Source organism: Cryptomeria japonica, chromosome 3 (genome assembly GCF_030272615.1).
Source record: "Cryptomeria japonica chromosome 3, Sugi_1.0, whole genome shotgun sequence".
Classification (NCBI taxonomy): domain Eukaryota; kingdom Viridiplantae; phylum Streptophyta; class Pinopsida; order Cupressales; family Cupressaceae; genus Cryptomeria; species Cryptomeria japonica.
The window spans coordinates 569137471-569150819 of record NC_081407.1 but is presented as its reverse complement, the minus strand read 5'-3'; positions in this window follow the sequence as shown (position 1 = coordinate 569150819).

Sequence of the window (13349 nt, the reverse complement as noted above, 5' to 3'; positions counted from 1 at the left end):
TAATAAATTTTGAAATTATTCATGACGATCAACAGGGAAAAAGATATAAGCACTCAAAGTAGGCTACTCGATAAAATCTGCATTTGTGCCTAAAATGCACTTTCAGGTCACCCCTCGAAATGGGTACCTGGTAAATTTATCCAAACTAAAATCTGAAATTCGCACATCACTGCATAGGTCAAATGAAAGGTGTACAACAAGTTTCCACAGCCTTACCCTTTGAAAATCAACTGGCTCCATTCTACCCCCTCTCTAACTAGGCCATTCAAACTGACTCATTTTATGATCATTTGGAAATGCAGAGCAAAATTTTGAAATGGGCCTCAAAACTTGACTCAAATTTAATGAGTCCCAACAGGTTCCACTCAGATCTCTACCTTCCATATGCTTTGTCTTCGCTTATCTACGGAGCATGACCATTTTGTCAGTCTCCATGTAAGTGTAGGTTCCTCTTCCTGCATTCAAACTCTCTATGGCCAGATCCATTGTAGTGATGACAAACAATCTTTGCATAACCAGGAGAAGGAACATGCATGTATCTACTTCTGGATACATCCTTCTCATAAGAATGATTTCTATGAGATCCTGCATTATTCTTTCTAGATCTCTTTCTACATTCCCTTTCCTTATGGCCATAATCATTTGAGAGATGTAGGGAATATGGAGTTTCATTAAATCCCAAGAAGAGCATATTTGTTGTTAATGAAGGCAAGTTGTTGGGATATATTGTTTCAAAGCAGGGGATTTCAATAGATCTTGAGAGGATCACAACCATACTTGCATTGCCATTACCAGCACATAAGAAGGGACTCCAGAGTTTCATAGGTAGGATTAACTTTATCAAAAGGTTTATTCCTAATATTGCAGCATTAATGGAGCCACTTGCAGCCATGCTTAAGAAAAACATTCCTTTTCAGTGGACCAAGGAAGGTAGGAACAGTTTTGAAGAGATTAATGAAGCAATTGCAGCAGCCCCTACTCTCATTAATCCTAATTTTAAGAAAGATTTTATTCTATATGATTTTGGGAGTGAGGATACTATTTCTGCAATGTTGTGTTAGCAAAATGATGAAGGCTTAGAACAACCAATTACTTTCTTCAGCCAGATTTTGCATGCTTATAAGACTAGATACTCATTTGTATAAAAGCATGTGTTGGTAGTAATAAGAAGCCTTAAGAAATTTAGGCACATGCTCTCTAACAATAAGATTCAGCTTATGGTTGCTCATCCTACAGTGAAAGAGTTTTTGCTCAGTAAATACCTAAATGACAAAAGGGAAGGTTGGATACTAAGGCAATGGAATATGACATCTCTACCAAGGTAACCAAGCTATTTAGAGGCAAGGGTTTATGTGAACAACTTGCTGGAAGTACAAAAAATAGTAAAGAAGAGGAGCCACAAGTTGAAACAATGCTTAATAATGAAGAACAACCTGTTGTCCCAACTTTACCAACCACTTGGAATCAGTAGATTGCCCATTATTTACAAACTGGTGACTGTTCGGAAGGCTTAGACAGATCAAAATGAAGGTATTTCAGGCTACAAGCCATTCCTTCTGCCTTAATAGATGGTATTTTGTTAAAAAAGGTTATAACGATGTTCTATTAAGATGCATTGAGCCAGATTAGATTAAAAAAGTTCTAAAAGAATTTCATGAAGGACCTGCAGGAGGTCACTTTGCAGCAAGAAGAATAGCCCTAAAAATTATGAGAGATGGTTATTATTGGCCTGAAATGTTTAAATATGCTCACTCATGGGTGAAAAAATATGAAAAATGTTCATTGTTTGCAGGAAAACAGAGGCTGGCAGCCTTGCCTTTGCAACCAACTGAAGTAGTGCAGCCTTTTGCAAAGTGGGGGCTTGATTTTATAGGACCTATTAATCCACCTTCAAGTGCAGGTCATAAATGGATTCTTACAGCAACTAGTTATTTTACAAAGTGGACAGAAGCAATTCCATTGAAAGAAGCTAATGAGACTTTTGTTTTGGATTTATATCAAGACTTAGTGTCCAGGTTTGGTACCCCAGAATCAATCATTTCTAATAATACTTTAGCTTTCATTGGTCTTAGAATTTCAAATTGGTCAATTAAGCATAATATATATTTGAATACTTCGTCCAATTATTACCCTCAAGGTAATGGACAAGTTGAATAAACTAACAAGAACTTGATCAACATCATTAAGAAGACCATTGTTGAGAATCAAAGAACTTGGCATGAAAAGCTCAAGTTAGCCCTTTGGGCTGACAGAATTACACCAAAGAGATCAATAAGTAACTCTCCTTATGTTTTAACTTATGGCAAAGAAGTTAGGTTACCTATTTCAGTTGAATTGCCAACTTTGACTTATGTAAAAGAGTTTGAGTTACTTGAAGAGAAGCCAATACAGATTAGGCTTGCTCAGCTTATGGAGTAAGAAGAAACTCGTAGGAAAGCATATAGAAAATTAGAAATTCACCATGCTCAAATGAAGAGAACCTTTGATAGAAAAGCTGCACCATGCATATTTAATCAGGGTGATCTTGTTTTCAAATGGGATGAATTAAAGAACAAACCTGGTAGACATACCAAGTTTGATGCCATGTGGGATGGTCTGTATGTTATCACAGAATACAAACAGAATAATGCTTTTTAGCTTGCTAAATTGGATGGAGAGGTGTTGCCAATCCCTGTCAATGGGATTCACCTCAAACTATGCTATTGAGTACTAACAATTTGCATATGTACATAGTAGAATAGTTGAATTTCTTTCTTTTCAACGGTTTGTCAAGCTCAGCTATAAGCAGAGTTGTAGTAGTTTAAATTGAATAAGTGCTTTCAAGCACATCGCAGTTGATTTTTCATCCAGTTTAGTTTATATTTTCCTTAAGTGCAGATTGCACAGTGTGCAGGCTCAGCTGTATGTAGAGCCTTTGTAGTTTCCCTTTCAGTTTTGTTTAGACTGTTGTGATGCAGTTCCAGATTTTTGAGGAAGGAAAAATTGACTCAATACCCAATGGATATGCTAGGCTACTGGATTCTACTATTTAGCAGGAAAACACCCCTAAGAGGTCACTAAAAATGTTACCAAAATTTTGCACATGCCAAATTTGGTGCCCTAATGAAGCCTTGCATTCATCCTGAAAAGATCAAACCATGAACCAAGAAGAAATGCACTATTTTTTCTAACTTGTTTGCTTCATGTGCAGATATAGGAAAGTAAGACAGCATGTGGGTTAAAATGTGGCTCCCATGAGGGTTAACCTCAGAATGTTGTAGATCACAGAGATATTATGCTCCATTGTAGATGAAATAGCGTGGCTATTAAAACCTTAAGGTCAAAAGAAACTCAGAGAAAAAATGCAATCGGCCTGTGTAAAGTTCTTACTTGGGAGCCAAAGAGGGTTTAAAAGGCCAGAGACCTTCCAAGTGGTTTCAATCGCCAGGCAGGAAGACCTTTTATCCCACATTGGCCACGTGGAGGGAGTTTATCACATTTAAATATAAGGTCACATATAACTATAGTGTCAAAGCTTACGAACTTTTGGCAAGATGAGGCTCATCGCCCAGTGGACCCCACATGCGCATGCATCTCAAGGCATCCTAATTTTGTAATTGGTTGGTGGGAACGTACTAAAGAGAAAGCAATTTAAATAAAATCGGATGCAAATCACAGTGATCCAACGGTTGTCACTATGTTGCAATGAAAAGATGATCGTTGGTTATCTCATGCGACTTGGCGACTGATGATGTGGCGGGCAGAGAGTATAAGACCAAGGACAGGAGGCAGACATGTGGAGGTCCAGTGGTTGGTAACATGGCACTGATGGGTGACTTATCGAGGAGACCTTGGCCGTGATGAGTCCCAAAAAGGTATCATCGAAAGCTCAGTTCCACCGACATCGAACAGACCTTGGCCACGATGAGTCCCGAAAAAGTTTCACTGAAGGCTCAGTTCCATCAACATGGGGTATATCGAAGAAAATAGAAGCAGATCCACCAAAAGAATAATATCGATAAAAATTGTAGGTTCGATGAGACTGGTAAATGGCTCGCCGATGGAGTAGTTTGGCCGAAAGAAGGATATCCGATAGAGCAAGACGCGTGGCAAACCCAGCAGATAGGTGGTGCCCAGGCAAATCTCCGGAGCCAATCAGAGGGTGACACATGTTGACACATGGGACAAGAGAGAAGATCAGCTGAGGTTAAAGGTGGAGAAAATTAAGAGAAGATGAATGGTAGTCCGAAAGATCTAAGGGCTATCGCTATATCACTATAGAAAGAAGCTCGCCAGTTACCTCCGCAACTGGCGACAAAGCACATGCAGAAAAGGTGAGCGGTCAAGGTGCTAAAGATCGAGAAATTTGAGGGCAGATCAACGGTCGTTTCTATACCACAGGATGAAGATGCTCGATGATTATCCCCTGCAACATAGTGGCTGATGACATGGCGGTTAAGGTGGCACCCAGTTGGATCCAAAAGCGGTGACACGTGATGACACCGTGGCATAAGAGAAAGTGCTCAGAGAGGCTAGAGATCATGTAAATCCAAAAGATCCGATGGTGGTCGCTAAGGCACAAGGAAAAGTTCCATGCCTAGTTATCGTCGTGACTTAGTGACAAGGTGGGTCCAGGTCCAGTGGCAGTCCAGATGGCGGTCCAAATGGCAGACAAGATGGACCCACAAGCAAATCAGAGGCTGACACGTGGCAAAAGTCTACAGACGAGCGGATGTCTATATTTTTTAAGTCAACTTTGAACTTGAACTTTGAACCGCTTCAAAGTGGTTCAATGGTTCAAAGTTCATTATCGTCACTCGTTCTCATGGGCCTGAGATGAAGAGAGCAACATGAGAGATAAAGGAAACAAGTAGAGGTAAAAACCAAGCAAGTTCCCAATAGATCAGATGGTGGTCGCCATACCATAGTTGAAAATTGCTCGATGGATAATCATGCGGATTTGGCGACAAACAGTGGGGCCCGCTAGGAAGTAAATGAAAAAGTTAAATGCGAGCGGCCATGGTCAATGTAGGCAATCCAGTGGTTAGCAATAATAAAAATTGCACGGTGGACTCAGAACTAGTTGTTTGAACGGTGAAAATCCCGTCAAGCAAGGAGATGATTTCTACATGAAAGATTAATGCAGATGCTTATTGATTGTTTGAATATGCAAGTGTTACATACCATTGGAAAGCTCACGAAACAGGGAGATCATTTCCACAACCAGTTTTAACAAAAGTTTCAACACGAAGAGCAGTTGCCAGAGAATGCATAAGATTTTCTCCGTGGGATTCTTTTCCATACAGTTACAGTTCAATTCATCATGCAACTTTCACATGGAGATAGCTATTTATCGCATTTAGACATGCAGATTTTCTCTTCATCCAAGATCAGTGGCAGTCCTTTTGAGCAGTAAAGATTATTATTTTACAATTTTATGCATGATTTTTTATGCCATTTTTGGGGCAGATTCGCCCAGGGCTTTTCTCGTACAATCATTTTAGGGTTTTGAAGGGGATTCATCATGATTTCTATATATTCCTTCTCTCCTTTTTTTTCCCTCTGGTTCTTTCTTTTTTGCATACACATTTTTGCAAAAATGCATTGTAGCTCAACAGTATTTGAGTTTTATAATAGTAGCACTCCTTTATTTTCAATAATATAACATCAAATTTCCTTCTTGGTACTTCTTGTATTATCTAGTGAATGAATGATTTGATGATTTCCTATTATTTTTATCTTCGAAATTATCTCATTCAGTCAATTTGTGGTGCAAGGAGATACGTGTTAGTTGTAGGTTCTAGTTTGTGTTAGTTGATTTTAATTGCTTGAAGTTGTGAAAACTTGTTGTTTCCCTTCATGCATGCATTAAATTCATCCCTTTCTAGGAAATGTTTATGCACCTACATGTTCAGTTGAGTTGTGAAGCAATCAAGGTTATTTGTCAAAGGTTTTGTGAGTTAAGCAGGTTGCAAATCTCAGATAAGATATTTGGTGCATCACCTTCATTAGAATAGATTTTCATTACATGCAAGATTTCTATCCCTTTTCTTATCAATAGTATTTATAAGAGATTCACCAAACAGGAAGCTGGCCTGATCTCCAGAGATTCACCTTCACTTTGAGCCGACGGGCTCAAAGGTGTTTCCATGTTTCACAAGATTTCTTGTTTTCAAACTTAGCATCACGGGTGCAATCCTCAGTGGCAACAGTGTATGCAAGACTTAGTTAAATGCAACTAAATATGTTTTTATGACACCCTAAAATGCAAATGACTTGCTATCTAGGATTTCAAAATTTAGACACAAGATTTTCAGCATATTGCCTGAAAGCTTCAAATTATGCCTCTTCTTTAATTCAGTTTTCTAGGTCTGTCTATTTGTACTGATTTTCGAACTTCTTGATCTATGATGGTCTGGACTATGTCATATTGGTTTTGATCAATTATTAATTCTTCAACAAGGATATTTAAATCATCAATTATTTCTAATTGAGTGTTGTTTGCCCCAAGATTTGGTTGTTCAAATGGGAATTGATCATTTTCTTTTAGACCCATGCGTTTGAATATTACTATGCAGTCAATGCAGACTCTAAGAATGAATGAATGGTACCTAAGATGATGGACACTTTTTATTTTTCTAACATGGTTTGAGGAATGTTGCTATGGTTTTTTATACAAATTGTCTAATGGCTTCTTTTTGAGCCGCTCTTTGTATCTTTTTCCTTAGTTTCTCATCAAGGCAAACAAACTTTTGGATTTCATCATCTATGACGACCTCAACTGTGTCATATTGGGCATGATTGACTCTTAACTCCCAAGCGAGGTTATCTAAACCATCAATTATTTGTAATTGGTCAGTGTTTGGTCCAAGATTTGGTTGTTCAAATGGGGATTCTCCATCTCCTCTATACCTATGGACTTAGGTATGATTCCTATAATCTGTCATGACACTAATCTTAAGGTGAAATGACTTGTGTGAGGACTTTGTACGATGATTCTAATGGGACTTCTACATAAATTGAGTACCTAGGACCTATGATCACTGGAAAGTAACATTTTCATCATCTTTGAATTTATGCAAAAAGGTTTGGTTTCGACGTTGGTTTTGTTGTTGGCACTTTTTTTTCTTGTTGAAGTTTTTGACCTTGTTGAACACTGAAACTCTTGACTTTGTTTTGATTTGAATCTTGCAATGTTTTGGAATTTTTTGAAGTATAGAAAAGAGCACAGTAGTCACATCAAAAAGAATAAAACCATGAATATAACAATTGTTTAGGAAATTTTTTCAAATTTCCATGAATGTTGGAATCTTTTTCAAGACCCCATTTTGTTTTCATTGTATTTGGGCAATTCGATATCAAACAAACTCTCCTAATGTCAAAAGGTCACAATTATTATCACAGCCCACATCTTGATACTCTGTCAGCTGAAACAGTCGTGTCACACCCTAAGGTGCACCCGTTTTTTTGCCTTTTTCCATAAATTAGACCAAAGAAGATTGCTCCTCAATTGGCCCATTATCTTGGGATATTTATAGTGAGTGTCTTGGGGGCACATTCTTCCCCACCCTTGCACTATGATAAAACAAGTGTATGGTTATTGACTCAGTTTGGCTTCTAATTTCGAAGGTGTTTAGACAGGGTTTCATTTGAGTGGTCACAATCACTAGCATTTTACACTCCGTTGAGGGAGGTCTCCCAGTCTGTAGAGGTTACGCTCTATAGATTTTAATGCATCGTATAGGCACTGAGGGAGGCATAATGTTGTTGTGATAGCATGTAACACTCGTCGTACATGATTTTCATCACATATGCATTTAATTATAATGACTTGGATTACTTGGCTTTAGCTGTTGGCCACTTAGGTCATTCCCCTCTCACTGGCCTTAATGGGGCCCTAAGGGCAACTCGGGAGGGCAAGCCTTCTAAAGGATTTAATTGCATAAAATAAATAAAAACATAAACAAAGAGAGTCTGGTTTTTTGATCACCCATTGAAGGGGAGAGAATAATACATATCCCTTAGAAGACACAAAAGACGAGGTTCTTTTTATTCCTTCATTGCAATGATTTTCTATCCTAAGTGGAGATGTTGCTCCACACAGACATGGTGTTTGTTTTAACCAGTATAGCAATGATGAAAGTTGTTTTGTTCTTTTTATAAGGCACCAAAAAGAAGTGTTTCTAAGCTACCCCTACAGAAAAACAATAATGTTAGACAACACACGGTGGGCTATCTAGCCTAATTTGCAGGTTACAAAGTTCTGTCTTTTCACAGACAGAGAGGTATTCTAGTAAAAACCAGAACTATAATAAAATAGAAAACAAAAAACTAAATTTATCAAATGTGACATGATAAACCATCAATTGTGAATTACTATGTAAGCAATTGCAACATGATGAATGATCAATTGTGATATGATGTGATAGCAATTGCGACTTCTGAAAAAAAAAATGATTTTTTTTTTTGAATTTTTATTTTTTATTTTTTTATTTTTTGACAGAAAACAGAAAGATAAGGCAGAAGATAGAAGAGTTATTCTGCAATTATTTTGTTCCACACTACGTGAGCCAACACATTGATTTCATCAAAGAAATTGTACTTGGTTAGAAAGCGATGGATGGTTCTGTGGTACTAAGCGATCTCCTCTCTTTCTTCGATTTCACAGAGCTCCTTTTCAGCCTTTAGAAGTTTCTTATAAGTTTTTTGTTGTCTCCTATTTTGCTTTGCCTTCCTTGCACCTGAAATTCAAAATGTCACCTTTCCTGCCATTGAATTAAAAACATTTTATATGCAGGAATGAAATTTTCCAGAATTCAAGAAAAATTCAGGGTTAGATGCACAATACAAAATCATGCAAAAAGGACACAAGAATTTTTTTTAATTATTAATCTTTTAGGGCAATTGTGACATCATGTGTGATCAATTGCGACATGTTGTCAGGGCGATTGCGACATGATATGAGCAATTGCAAATTTCTGCGTATGCAATTATGACATCCCATTTCCTGTGTCTGTACGAATCTACAAAACATATCAAAACAAAGTCAGAGGTCATAGTGATTCATGTCAGGTTCACCATTTTTTCTATGCATGAATGTCATGAATGTTATTGATCTAATTAGGAAAAAAGAATGAATCACCAATTCCTAACTAATTGACAAACATCAAACATAATCAATGAAAATCAATACAAAATAAGGAATGAATTCAAATAAAAGACTCCCTCATTCTGCATCTTTGCTTCCATTGTGCTTCTCCAATTTGAGTGGTTGGTGGTTCTCAGGTATTGCACCAATTTCTTGCATACAAATACTTTGAAGACTATGATTCTGTGATTCTCAAAAACTAGACTGAATTGATGAAAAGAGGTTGAATTTATAGATTTTCAACACAAAGGGGGTGATAAATAGAACTCAAGTATTGATTGGGAGACAACTGATTTAGATTGATCAGTGAACTCAATTGATTGATATGTCAACTCATTTGATTGATCTGTTAACTCATTTGATTGATCTATTAACTCAATTGATTGAAGAGTGAACTGGATTGATTGATGAGTCAACTCACTTGATTTATTAGTGAATTGAATTGATTGATGAGTTATAAAAAAGGTGATTGAGAGTTAAAAAGGATGATTCATGAATTAACTGAGTTAACTGATTAGACAATTGATTTGATCAATCGGTTCTGATTTTAGCATGTGTTATAGGAATTCGATTTTCATTTTCAATTTGGATTTGAATTTGGTCATTCGAATGCTGAAATGCACATGAAATTAACTGAAATTTAGATTTGGGGAAAATGTGCATTTGGAAATATGAAATTAAATGGTATGAAGTGAAATTCGAATTTGGGAGAAATGAAATGAAATTAGATGGAAATAATTGGAATTATAATTTGGGGAAATGGAGGAATTAGTTAATTAATTTAAATGAAACTATTTAAACTTAGAAAATAGAATTAATTAAATAATAAAGATTATTTAACTAAGGAATAAATCATAATTAATTAAATAATTGATTATCTAATTAATAATTGAGATAGGGTTAACTAATTAAAATGATTTGAGAACAAAAATAGAATAATTAGAAGTGTTGAAGGGTGATGATTAGAAGAAATAGTTAGTTTAATCAAATAATTAAAGAATTGCTTAATTAAATAGACAAATAATTACTTCTAAATGAAATTCCATTTCCCCATTCAAGTTTAAAATAAATATTTCAACTAATTGTTCCTTAGGAATGGGGAAGGAATGCCTACTAGAAAGGTGTCTCCATCTTTGCAAGAATTTTGAGAATAACTCTCCATTGATTTGTTTAGTGTTGTATAGATCAGACATGGAGACATCACGTTATATGTTGTGTTCATGATGAGTGACAATTTTTTGTACTAAGTCATCAAATGCCCTGATTCTGCCAGACAAGCACGAAAACCATTGCATAGTCAAGCCTCCCAGACTTTGGGGAATAGGCGCATTAAGTACATTTCATCATATGCAAGCAAGTGGAGTAGAATTTTGTTACATGGTCTCTTGGATCTCCCTTTCCTTTGTATTTATCAAATTTTGGAGTATCTAAATTGCGTGGGAAAGAAGGCATGATAATGCTCCTATCAAATGGATAGGGATAGATATCTTTGAATGCATATCTCTTTTGTGCCCTCCCTGACTTTAATTGTTGGGTGAGGTCTTTTATTATTTGTCTGAAAATATCCATATCTATGGGAGGAGGTGGAATGTTCCCTTGGTGATACTGGTTGTTTTCATAATGGTGGGTATTCCTCGACCTTCTCTCGTTTCTCTCTTGTCGATGGTTGTGTTGGGCTTATTCTGTTATGTCGCTTAGTTGTGATACGTCAAAGTCTGCAAGGAGTTTTTATTCCTCTTGAGCAAGTCTTAGGAAATGGGTGTCAGGATTCCCCTTGAGAATCCCATCAAAGAGTTTGTTAAATATGGGGTTATGTGTTGTTCATTCAATTTCCTGTTGTGTGGGAGTATATGGGTCTTCTCTCTCTATAAATTTGTTATGATGAAAGGGGTTGATGTCTTCTTCTACTTTTGATTCTTGATGTATTTCATTTTGCCTGCATTGGTGACTCTAAGACCTAGTCTCAGCCATGTTGAAGCTTGTGTTTTTGAAATGAAATGAATTAAAATTATGTGGTTGATCCCCTCTTATAATTCCAAGATTTGATAATCATTAACTTAAAGGTGGATGTTAACAAAGTCCTCTTTGGTTTTTTTTTGCTTGTTGTTTAAAACTTGTGAGATAAGGTGTAGCAAGGTTTGTGTTTATAAATCACAAGCTACCTAGCTATGAGATACTGCACTCAAAAGCTAGTTTTAACCTATCTATGAAGTTTAGTAATGCCCCTGAGGATGACTAATCCTAGATGTAGAGACACACTTAGAGAGTTTTTGTTGTTGTGATTTAGAAATATCAGAAAGAACTAAGGACAAGACCTCTTTGTGTTGAGAGTTTAATGGAATTTTGATGTTTTGAAATGAGTGTAATCCTTGATTTTTGGTGGAAAATATGAAAGATGTTTGTTTTGGAAGAACTTAATAAAATGGTGAAGAAGAGGAAACGTGGAACCTTGGAATCGCTAATAGTTGATTGTGGGTTGTAGAATGCATGATGGAGGAATGAATTGACTACGATTGTGACTATATGATAAAGCTCTTCTTTGAAAGAAAGCTTGTGATGTGAGGAGTTCTAGTTCAAAATCATGAAACTGTGGTTAAAATCATGATAACGATGGAGGAAGGTGTGATATTTTAACAAAATCTTGTGGTTCTTGTACAAGAAGTTTCTTTTCTTTTGGATTTTATTTTCACTTTGCTAATTTTTGGTTCATCTATAAATTGATTTCTTGGTGTATTTGAGAGATTTCCAAATATGAAGCATTTATGGCTTTTACAAGAATGTTTGAATTTGTTTGTTTAGATTGTTGTTGAGGTATAACTTGTTCCAAATGTTTGATTCCTTTGACAATAAGACACATAAAACACATAAACACTTTCTTTGCTAGGTAACTTTGAATTGAATCCAATGAAATGTGTATGTTCTAGGATCTTTTCAAATCCTCTTTGTTTTTCATGGGTATTTGAACAATTGAAATACAAATCATTCAGACTCTTTTAAAGTCAAAAAGATCATTCATAATATCATAGCCCACATCCTAATACTTCGTAAGCTCAAACAGCCTTGTCACACACAAGGGTGCAGCAGTTTTTTTGCCTTTTGCTAGAATTTGAACCAAAGAGAATTGCTTCTCAATTGGATTGTTTTCTTATGAGCTATATGGTGAGTGTCTTGGGGGCAGATTCTTCCCCACCCTTGCACTATGATATTACAAAATTTTGGGTGAGTGTCTAGGGGGCGAATTCTACCCCACCCTTGTACTATGATATTACAAATGTTTGGATAACTCACTCAGTTTGGCCTTTATGCTTAAGGTTCGTAGTAAGGGTTTCATTAAGTGTGTCAATGATAAGCTCCCTCAAGAGGATTCCCAACCTTTAGAACAAAGGCTTTATGTATCACTGGATATTGGGGGAAGGCTATCAATGCACACTACCATTGGATGTGATTTTCATCACAATCCACATTTGATTATAGTGGGTTGGAATAGTTGTCGTTATTCATTCCCCACTTAGGTCATTCCCCTCTCACCGGCCCTATGGGTTTCTCGGGAGGGCAGGCCTCCTTAAATGATTTATCCTAATTTGCAAAAATTGAAAGTGAGTTTGGCATTTTGATCACCCAATTAAGGGGAGAGCATAAGCCTATCACAAGATAAAGAAGACATGGTTTGTTATTTGTATCCCTTCATTGCAATGTGATCTATTTGCTACTTGGAGATGTTTCTCCAACAAACATGGTGTTCTTTTTATCCAAGATATCAAATGAAGTGTTCTTTTCGACCAAAAATTACAATACTTTAACTTTGAAAAAATTTGAAAAACATTGCAAGAACATAAATATGCCTTGTTCTTTTCACCTTGCAAAAATGAAACATGAGTTGTTCATTTTACCCTTTGTAACAAGAAATGAAATTTGTTTGTTCTTTTTTGTTTAGATTGCACCAAGACAAGTGTGATCTACTTGCAAAAAAAAATTAAAGGTTTTGTTTGTTGTTCTTTTTAACCTTTTGCCAGAAATGAAAGATGAATTATTTTTAAGCACCGAAGAAAAAATGAACTTTTTAGAGAGCACCAAAAGAAAAGTGTGATTCTTTGTAAGACTTTTGTGAAATGAAAGGTGAATTATTTTTAAGTCTCTTTGTAACAAAATAGAAAACTTTGAAACAAAAGTCAATTAAACTTAATCTAACTCCCTTGTGTTGGCATGATTGGCATAATTGATG